We start from the raw sequence: 9,170 nt of genomic DNA, 5'->3' as shown, positions 1-9,170 counted from the left end.
CTCCCAGCCAGAATAAGACAGAGAAAGATTCGAACCCAGGCTTCCCAGGTGGCGCTTCTGGTAAAGAACCCACCTGCCAATGAAAGAGACACAAGAGATGTGGGTTCGATCCCTAGATTGGGAAGATCCCCTGGAGGAGGGTGAGGCAACTCACTCCAGTATTCTTGCCTGGAGAATCCCATGAACAGACGAGCCTGGCAGGCTACGGTCCATAGGGTCGCAAAGAGTTGGACACGACTCTGGGGGCTTCCCTGATGGCTTAGATGGTAAAGAATCTGCCTGCAATGTGGGAGACCCGGGTTCAATCCCTGGGTTGGGAAGATACCTTAGAGAAGGGAATGGCAACCCACACAAGTATGCTTGCCTGGAGAATTCCATGGACAGAGGGAGCCTGGTGAGCTACAGCCCAGAGGGTCGCAAGGAGTCGGACACGACTGAAGTGACTCAGCACGCACACACAGATTTGAACCCAGGCCCCTGACTGCAGCCGAGAGGTAGTGTCTCTGCTAGATGTGGTTGGTGTCCAGTGTGTGACCCTTTCTCTGCCCCTTAGTGGTCCCCCTCCTCCAGCCCAGGGTAAAGCAGGCCCCTCCGTGACCTCCCTTGGTACTAGAGGATCTGTGTGCTCCGGAAGCCAGATGTTTCCGGCCTATTGGAGGCCTGGGATTTCAGTGATAAGGCCAGAGCCAGTGTGAAGAGTTTCTGAGAGAGAAAGAGGAAGGCCAGACAAAGCAGAAAGGGGGTTGCTGAGATGAGCTTCCTCCTCAAGGACCCGGGAGGGACACGTACTCAGAGCCTGTGGCCATCCCTAAAGATATAGTGAGAGCTGATAACAACGTCTCTTGTGTGTCAAGCACAGTCCAGGATGCCCTCCGCTTCATGATAAACGAAGAGGAAAGTATTAGAATCACCCTCCTCGGTCCACTTCTGGCATCCTGGCGAATCTTACCTCAACCTATAAAAGCACATCCCGCCCTCTCCTGCTCAAAAGGCTCCCGTGCCTCCCAGTCTCCATTCTTCACCGGGCCCAGCAGGCTCCTTCTGACGCCCAGCCCACGTGGCCCCCAACTGTGCCCCCACTCACTCCGCTCTAGCCACACCTGATGCTGCTCCTAGAGGCTGAGTGGGTTCCCACCTCAGGGTCTTTGCACGTGCTCTTGCCCCTTGACTCATCATCTCAGAGCAGCCTTTGCCAACCAGCTGTCTTTGCCCGCTGTTTTGCTTGGCTTTCTTTCCTTCTCATAACGCTGACTGAGGCCAGCCTGCTCTGTCCTTCGCTTGTCATCCATTTCGTCCACCCGACGGCTGTGAGTCCCCTGAGGGCAGAGCCTCCCAGAGCACTAGCATATAGTAGGTGCTCAAAAAACAGAAGTTACAAAGAGAAGGGACTTCCCTGGTGGTCCAGTGACTAAGACTCTGAGGTGCCAATGCTGGGCCCAGGCCCGATCCCTGGTCGGGAACTAGATCCCACATGCAGCAATGAAGAGTTTGTACACCGCAACTCAGACCCAGCTCAGCCAAATCAATATTTTTTTTTTGAAAAATGAAGAACCTCCTTCTTAAGGAGGAAGAAGCAGGGAATTCCTGATAGTCCGGTCCAGCCGTTAAGACTCCAAGCTCTCACTGCTGAGGGCCAGGTTCAACCCCTGGTCCAGGAACCAAATCCTGCAAGCTGCATCAGTTCAGTTCAGTTCAGTCACTCAGTCGTGTCCGACTCTTTGCGACCCCATGAACCGCAGCACGCCAGGCCTCCCTGTCCATCATCAACTCCCGGAGTCCACCCAAACCCATGTCCATCGAGTCGATGATGCCATCCAGCCATCTCATCCTCTGTCGTCCCCTTCTCCTCCTGCTCTCAGTCTTTCCCAGCATCAGGGTTTTTTCCAATGAGTCAGCTCTTCGCATCAGGTGGCCAAAGTATTGGAGTTTCAGCCTCAACATCAGTCCTTCCAATGAACACCCAAGACTGATATCCTTTAGGATGGACTGGTTGGATTTCCTTGCAGTCCAGGGGACTCTCAAGAGTCTTCTCCAACACCACAGTTCAAAAGTATCAATTCTTCGGCGCTCAGCTTTCTTTATAGTCCAACTCTCACATCCATACATGACCACTGGAAAAACCATAGCCTTGACTAGACAGACCTTAGTCAGCAGAGTAATGTTTGCTTTTGAATATGCTGTCTAGGTTGGTCATAACTTTCCTGCCAAGTAGTAAGTGTCTTTTAATTTCATGGCTGCAATCGCCACCTGCAGTGATTTTGGAGCCCAGAAAAATAAAGTCAACCACTGTTTCCACATCTATTTCCCATGAAGTGATGGGACCAGATGCCATGATCTTAGTTTTCTGAATGTTGAGCTTTAAGCCAACTTTTTCACTCTCCACTTTCACTTTCATCAAGAGGCTCTTTAGTTCCTCTTCACTTTCTGCCATAAGGGTGGTATCATCTGCATATATGAGGTTATTGATATTTCTCCTGGCAATCTTGATTCCAGCTTGTGCTTCTTCCAGCCCAGCGTTTCTCATGATGTACCCTGCATATAAGTTAAATAAGCAGGGTGACAATATACAGCCTTGATGTACTCCTTTTCCTATTTGGAACCAGTCTGTTGTTCCATGTCCAGTTCTAACTGTTGCTTCCTGACCTGCATATAGGTTTCTCAAGAGGCAGGTCAAGTGGTCTGGCAAGCTCCATGGTGTGACCAAAAAAATTTAAAAAAAGAGAGGGAGAAAGAGGGGGAGGAAACAGAGGGCCAGAGAAGTCCCCAGGGTATCCATGGAGATGGGACGATTGGAATGTTTGAGTCTGAGCCTAGATTATGCCAAATCTACCTGCAGGCAAGTGAAAGCCCTTTGGGTAAATAAGACTCTGAAGACTGCAGGGAGCAGAGTCTGGCCTGTCAGATTCAGGTTCCAGGCCAAGCTTTTCCACTCAGCTAGTTTTTAATTTGGGGAACTGGCTTGAGTCCCTTGAGCCTCAGTTTCCTCTTCTATAAAAACAAAGTTAGAGGATGAGATGGTTGGATGGCATCACCAACTCAGTGGACATGAGTCTGAGGAAACTCCGGGAAACAGTGAAGGACAAAGAAGCCTGGAGTGCTGCAGCCCATGGGGTCGCAGAGAGTCAGACATGACTGAGCGACTGAACAACAACAAGAGGGACTTTACTGGCGGCCCACTGGTTAAGCATCAGCTCTTCCACTGCAGGAGACGTGGGTTCAATTTCGGGCCAGGGAACTAAGATCCCACATGTCACACAGCGTGGCCGACAACCAAAAAAATGAAGTTAGAGATCAGATCAAAGAGGCAACCTGTGGGGTCCTGCCTTGGGCTGCCACAGCGGGTGTCTCTCTTTCTCTTTGTATCCCACACTGGGGGACAGTGGAACCCCTGAGAGCCCTTTACTCAAGTCAAGACTCTGAGGGACTCCCAGTCTGGGGTAAGGGCCAAGCCAAAGAGAGATACCCCTGTGTCCTGGAGGGTCAGGCTTGGGGTAGTGGAGGGAAGCTGGAAAGGCTTCCTGGAGGAGGAAGTTTAGCAGAGCTCATATTCTAGGCCATAGATGGGGTCAAGTACAAAAGGTCAGAAACGAGGCCAAGTGCAAAAGTTCAGAGATGGGGTCCAGCAGCTTGGCCAATGGAAATGAGATGGTAGATTCTCCCTCTGAAACCTCCCAGAGACTCATGGAAGTTCCTGGAGCAGGAAAGTGAGACATGCCACCAGTTAAGGGATCCTGGGGGTGGAGATGCTGGTTTGGGGGCGGCCCAGAGGGGTGAATCCTGACTCTAGCCTGTGCCTAGGGACCAGGAACGACCTCCCCTGGCAGACCGAGGGAGGAGGATGAGGCATCTGAGTCACCCAGTTCCTGCAAGAACATTCGGCACCCAGCGGCCTCATGTGGGCTGTCACCAAGCGGGAACACTGCCCCCGGAGCCCCTCCACGCAGCCTTCCCCGAGGCCTCCCGCTCTCTGTTCCTGCAGCTGTTCCTTCACGGCCACAGAAGGCGAGTAGGAGGAGAGGGCAGGCGGAAGGGAGTCCATGTAGGCTGCTTGGCCGGAATTTGGGAGCTTGGGGTTGGGGGAGGTTCCCTGGCTGAGAGTTCAGAGTGCCCTGGGGCTGCCAAAGCCTCTGGACTCAGTCGGGACTGGGAAACTGAGGCCCAGGGTCTGCTGCTGTTCTGCACACTGTATAGTGTTCTCTGTGTGTGCTAAGTCACTTCAGTAGTGTCTGATTCTTGTGACCCTATGGACTGTAGCCCACCAGGTTCCTCTGTCCATGGGATTCTTCAAGCAAGAATACTGGAGTGGGTTGTCACACCCTTCTCTAGAGGATCTTCCCAACCTAGGGATCAAACTCGTATCTCTTGTGTCTCTGGCACTGGAAGGCAGGTTCTTTACCCCTGGAGCCACCTGGGATGCCCATAGAGATACCTAGTTCTCTCCTAAGAGTTGAAACCCTGGGGAATTCGCTGGTGGTTCAGTGGTTAGGACTCCGCACCTTCACTGCCAAGGGCCTGGGTTTAATCCCTTGTCCGGGAGCTCAGATCCTACCAGCCTGCAATGCACATCCAATCACATCTCTCCCTCTGGATCCAAACTCTACCATAGCTCCCCAGTGCCCTCAGAAGGAAACCCACCTGCCTCACCACCTGTGCCTCCTGTGGCCTCCTTAGCCCTCAGCATCCCCTTGCTCTTTTCCTACTCACTCTGTTCTGACCACCCTGGCGTCCTGGCTGTTCCTCCAACACACTAGTCCACCCTCACCTCAGGGCCTTTGCACATGCTGTGCACTCTGCCCAGAGCACTCTTTGTAATTTGTGATCCCTGTTGATCCCTCGGGAAAGACGCAAAGAGAGAGGGTCACGTGCCCAGGAACACACATCAAGTTGGGATGACTCAGGACTTAAACCCAGACCTGTCTGACTAACACGCGCAATCCAAACCCTCTCTCACCAGTTATTTCACATTCAAAACAGGCCTCCAGACCAATCCACCATGGAGATGAATGAGTCTCAGCCTCTCCAGGTTTTGCTGCAGGTAAGTGCCAAAGACCCTCAGCCTTAGGCCCAAATCCCCTGCTCAGGGGGCTCCTAGGCCAACTGGACTCTCAAGTCTCCCACTGTCTCTCCTGATGTGGTCCTGGTTTTTCTGCCCCACTTTCTGCCCTTCACATGAACGGATGGTAGAGCCTTCAAGGACGGCACAGCCAAAAATAATCAGGCCCCGACCTACCTCCCAAAAGTGGGGCAGCCCCGCCCAGCCACCTGGTACAACGGAGGTAATTAGTACATGTGGCAAATGAGGGTAATTAGGTCTGTGGGAACCAAACCACGGATCCAGGTTTGGAGTTTGGAGGGGGCTCAAGTTCTGCTTCCCTAACCCCCAACCCACCCTGGCCCTGGGAGGTCTAGTCCATAATCCAGTGCCAGACCCCCTGCCCCAGCCCCTTCATGCCAGGGTTGGGGTGGGATGGGATGGGGGTGGTGGGTACCTGTCTTCATTACTTCCTGGGGGCTGTTTGTTTAGTGAATTAACCTTGGCCTTTGGCAGAAATTGAAATAGATCTGAATTTAAGGTGGAGTCAGTTTTTGTGTGTGAGTTGAGAATCATCAAACTTTCCTCTGCCGTGAATCCCATGCAGCTAACCCATGCTGGAAGATGCCAAATCCAAGAGATGCCTGAGTTGAGCCCTTAAGATACCCTCGGGCTGGGGGAATCAGCCCTGAACACAGACACTTCCACCAGGAGGGAGGGTGTTAGGGAGGGTTTAGCAGGAAAGAAGCCTTCTTAGAGAAGAGGGCATGGGGTCGGGGTGGGTAGGGGTTTGAGGAATGAATAGGAGTTTGCTAGGAGGATATGATCCTGAGGCTGTCCCAACTGGCAAACCTGGGGGCATAGGGAGTAGGAGAAGGAGGGTGGTTAGAGAGGCACATGAAGGGCCCAGAGCTACAGATTTAGAGGATATCATGTCACGTTGGACCCATTTCTGTCCTCAAGAGCTCACATCTGGTTGGGACCCTTCAAACCCTAAGAACTTGGCTCAGTATCAAAACTGCCTGTCCAGATAGCCAAGAATAACTATGATGTTTATAACTAGCAAACATTTATTAAGCTCCTGGCCCTCTTCATGCTAGGCCATATTGGAGACTTACAGGAAGCCTCAGAAGTGGGTACCATTCTTAATGCATGTTTTATAGATGGGGAAACTAAAGTACAGGGAAGGAAAGTGATTTCTTTAAGGTCACCCTGCTGGTAAGAGGCACCCTGGCTCATGAGACATTGGAGGCCACCAAGGACCTAGGCAGGGCCCTTGGGATCCCTTCCTTCTGGCAACATTTACGGAGTTCCTGCCTCAAGTCAGGCTTGCTCTAGGTGGTGGGACAGAGGCTTGAACAAAGTAGGCAGTAACCAAATCATGACATAAACAGACCTGAGTGGTCCCTGTAATCCATGCCATGAGGTTGGGCATGTGGTTTTGGGGAAGAGTGACAGGCACTCTCCCCCCTTTGCTGCTCTGGTGGGACAGGAACCTCCAGGGAAGAGAGACAATATGACTTCAGCCCAAAGCCTGGGTCAGATTTAACGAGACAGAGGCCAGAGCCTCACCTATAAGAGCTGCTCTGTAGTGCTGCAGTCCATGGGGTCACAAAGAGTCAGACATGACTGAGCAGCTGAACTGAACTGAGCTGAGAGCCGAAGGAGCTGTTCTATTTCCTGCTTGGTTCCTCCTATGGTAGGAAGCGCGTTCCCTCATGTCCTTCCTCAGCCCCAAGAGGAAGCTGTCATTTCTAGGCAGCCACCTTGGGTTGGTGGCCTCTGTTCCCCCCTCAAGGACATTCCCCAGTCCTTTGTAAGAGAGGCCCAAGGACCACGCAGAAGAGGGCTCAGGCTGAGGTGGGAGTGGCCGCTCAGGGCAGTCTCCTACTCATCTATGCCCAGGGAACAGTGAGAAGCTGATGGTGTTGCCTGGATTCTTCCTGCCTCCTCCCCCAACCCCAGCCCCATGAGCATCAGCCCATTCTCCAGGCAAGAAAGCCCAGTTTACACCGACAGAATCATTCTCTCAGTTTGAACTGGACTAAGGCAACTGCAGGTCAGGGCTGCTCAGGGCCAGCTCCATCCCAGTCCTTCCTGGAGACTTGAGAGGGGACCCCATTCTCCGTCACGCTGTTGCCTCCTCGCCCACCCACCCCCACAGAACAGCCACCTGACCTCAGTTCTACAGCCAGCCAGTACTCAGCACACGCTGAGTGGCCTCCAAAAGCCTCAGGCCTGCCAGCACCTTTCCAGTTACATTAAAAAAAAATTTTTTTTTTTTTTTGGTTATAAGGAAAAGTCACTCTCTGCACGGAACAGACGGTATTTTCTTTGTTCCCTACAGTGTTCAAGCGTTTTGTGGCTTCGGGCCTGACAGCGAAGCCAAATCCTTTGCTTATGCAGATGCCGTGTGAAGTTAGAGGCAGGTGGAGAAAGTGAGGCTGTGGCTGTTTCCTGAGCTGCAATGATAGTCCCTCTCACGCTGAGTGAGGTTCAGGCTCGAGGATGGGTCAGTTCTGGCCACAATCAAACCAGTAAATAAGTCAGGGACCCCAAAGAAAGGGATAGGGTGGTGCAGCGGGGGTGGGCGAGGTCCCTACCAAGCTCAGGATAGTCAGAGAAGCATCTGGGAGGTGAGGGGGCAGTGGAGCTGAGCCTAGAAGGACAAAACAGAATATAGGCCTTTGAGAAGGGCATTCTAGGTGAAGGAAACAGCTTCGGCAAAGGCTGGGAGGGAGGAAAACTCAGATCTTGGCCTGGGATGAAGGCTCCAGAAATGACGTGACCTAGGATTCACCTACAGGTAATTTGAAGGGAGCGACCAGCTCAGATGTGGAGGAAACAGACAAGAACAATAAAGGAGACAGAGGAGAGAAAAAGCAAAAAACCCTGAATGTGGGCCTCCCAGGCGGTGCTAGTGGTAAAGAACCCGCCTGCCAGTGCAGGAGACTTAGGAGATGCAGGTTCCATCCCTGGGTGGGGAAGGTCCCCTGGAGGAGGAAATGGCAACCCACTCCAGTAGTCTTACCTGGGGAATCCCACGGACAGAGGAGGCTGGCAGGCTACAGCCCACAGGGTCACACAGAGTCAGACACGACTGAAGCGGCGGAACATGCATGTACACGAGGCTCAGAGCTTCATGGAAGTGCAGGCAGGCCTTCCTTGGTTCAGTGCCCCTGGCCGTGAACCGATGCCACTGTGTGACTCTGGAGGCGTCTCCAGAGAAAGGGTGGAGCTGGGACTGACAAGGGGGCTCCACAGGCTTGGACTAGGAGATCCTGGCTCAGCTCTAGAAGGGCTGTCTCCCAGAAGTGTAGGAAGGAAGTAGTGACAAGCCCAGGCCTGTGGACCTCCAGGCAATTCACCCACTCGGTAGTGGACATGGACATTCCCCCACCTGGGATTTGGGGACCCTTTAACAGCAATGATAATCCTACTCCAGCCTCATCAACACTGTGACAGCTGTTTGGGGAGACACAGAAGCCCCAGGGTGGACAGAAGCTCCCACCTGAGGATCAGAGTGGGGTGGGAGAGCAGGGAGGAAGGAATCTGAGCAGGGCACCTGGGATGAAGCCCCATTAGGGGCCTACTGGTTGCCTCTCTCTCATCTTCCAGCCTCCTCTCAGCCAGAGTCTCTTTCTTCATTTTCTGCATATGGGCACTGAGGACCAGCCACGCCTGGGTCCACCAAGGGGCAGATGTGCCCTGCACCTGGACTCCCTTTGGGTGAAGAGGGATCTGACTCCCCATCACAGACAAAAGCAGCCGTGGCCCAGAGGATCGGGGACACAGCCCCCACATACACCCTTGAAGGGAGGATGAGGCCACATTCTCCTTTGTCCGCCTAGGTCTGTCTGCCTGTCGCCTGTGTCTCTGCCTCTCTCCTCCGTCTGGGTCCGGGTCTCTGGCTCTACCCTTTGACTGTCCCCCTCCGCACCCTTCTTAACCTCTTGCCCCCCACCCTCTCCCTCTTTCTCCCTGCTCCTGCCCCTCCCTCTCTCCCGCCCCCCCCCCCGCCGCGGAGGGCCGGCAGGGGGCGCTGCGGGGCGGCCTCGGCGGCCCGGGGAGGCGGGGCGGGCGGCGGCCGCATCGGGACCCGCCGCGATGGGACCGGAGGCGGCGCGGGCGGCGGCGG

The sequence above is a fragment of the Oryx dammah genome, unplaced genomic scaffold (assembly GCF_014754425.2).
Source record: "Oryx dammah isolate SB20612 unplaced genomic scaffold, SCBI_Odam_1.1 HiC_scaffold_5, whole genome shotgun sequence".
NCBI lineage: Eukaryota > Metazoa > Chordata > Mammalia > Artiodactyla > Bovidae > Oryx > Oryx dammah.
This window is presented reverse-complemented; position numbering follows the sequence as displayed.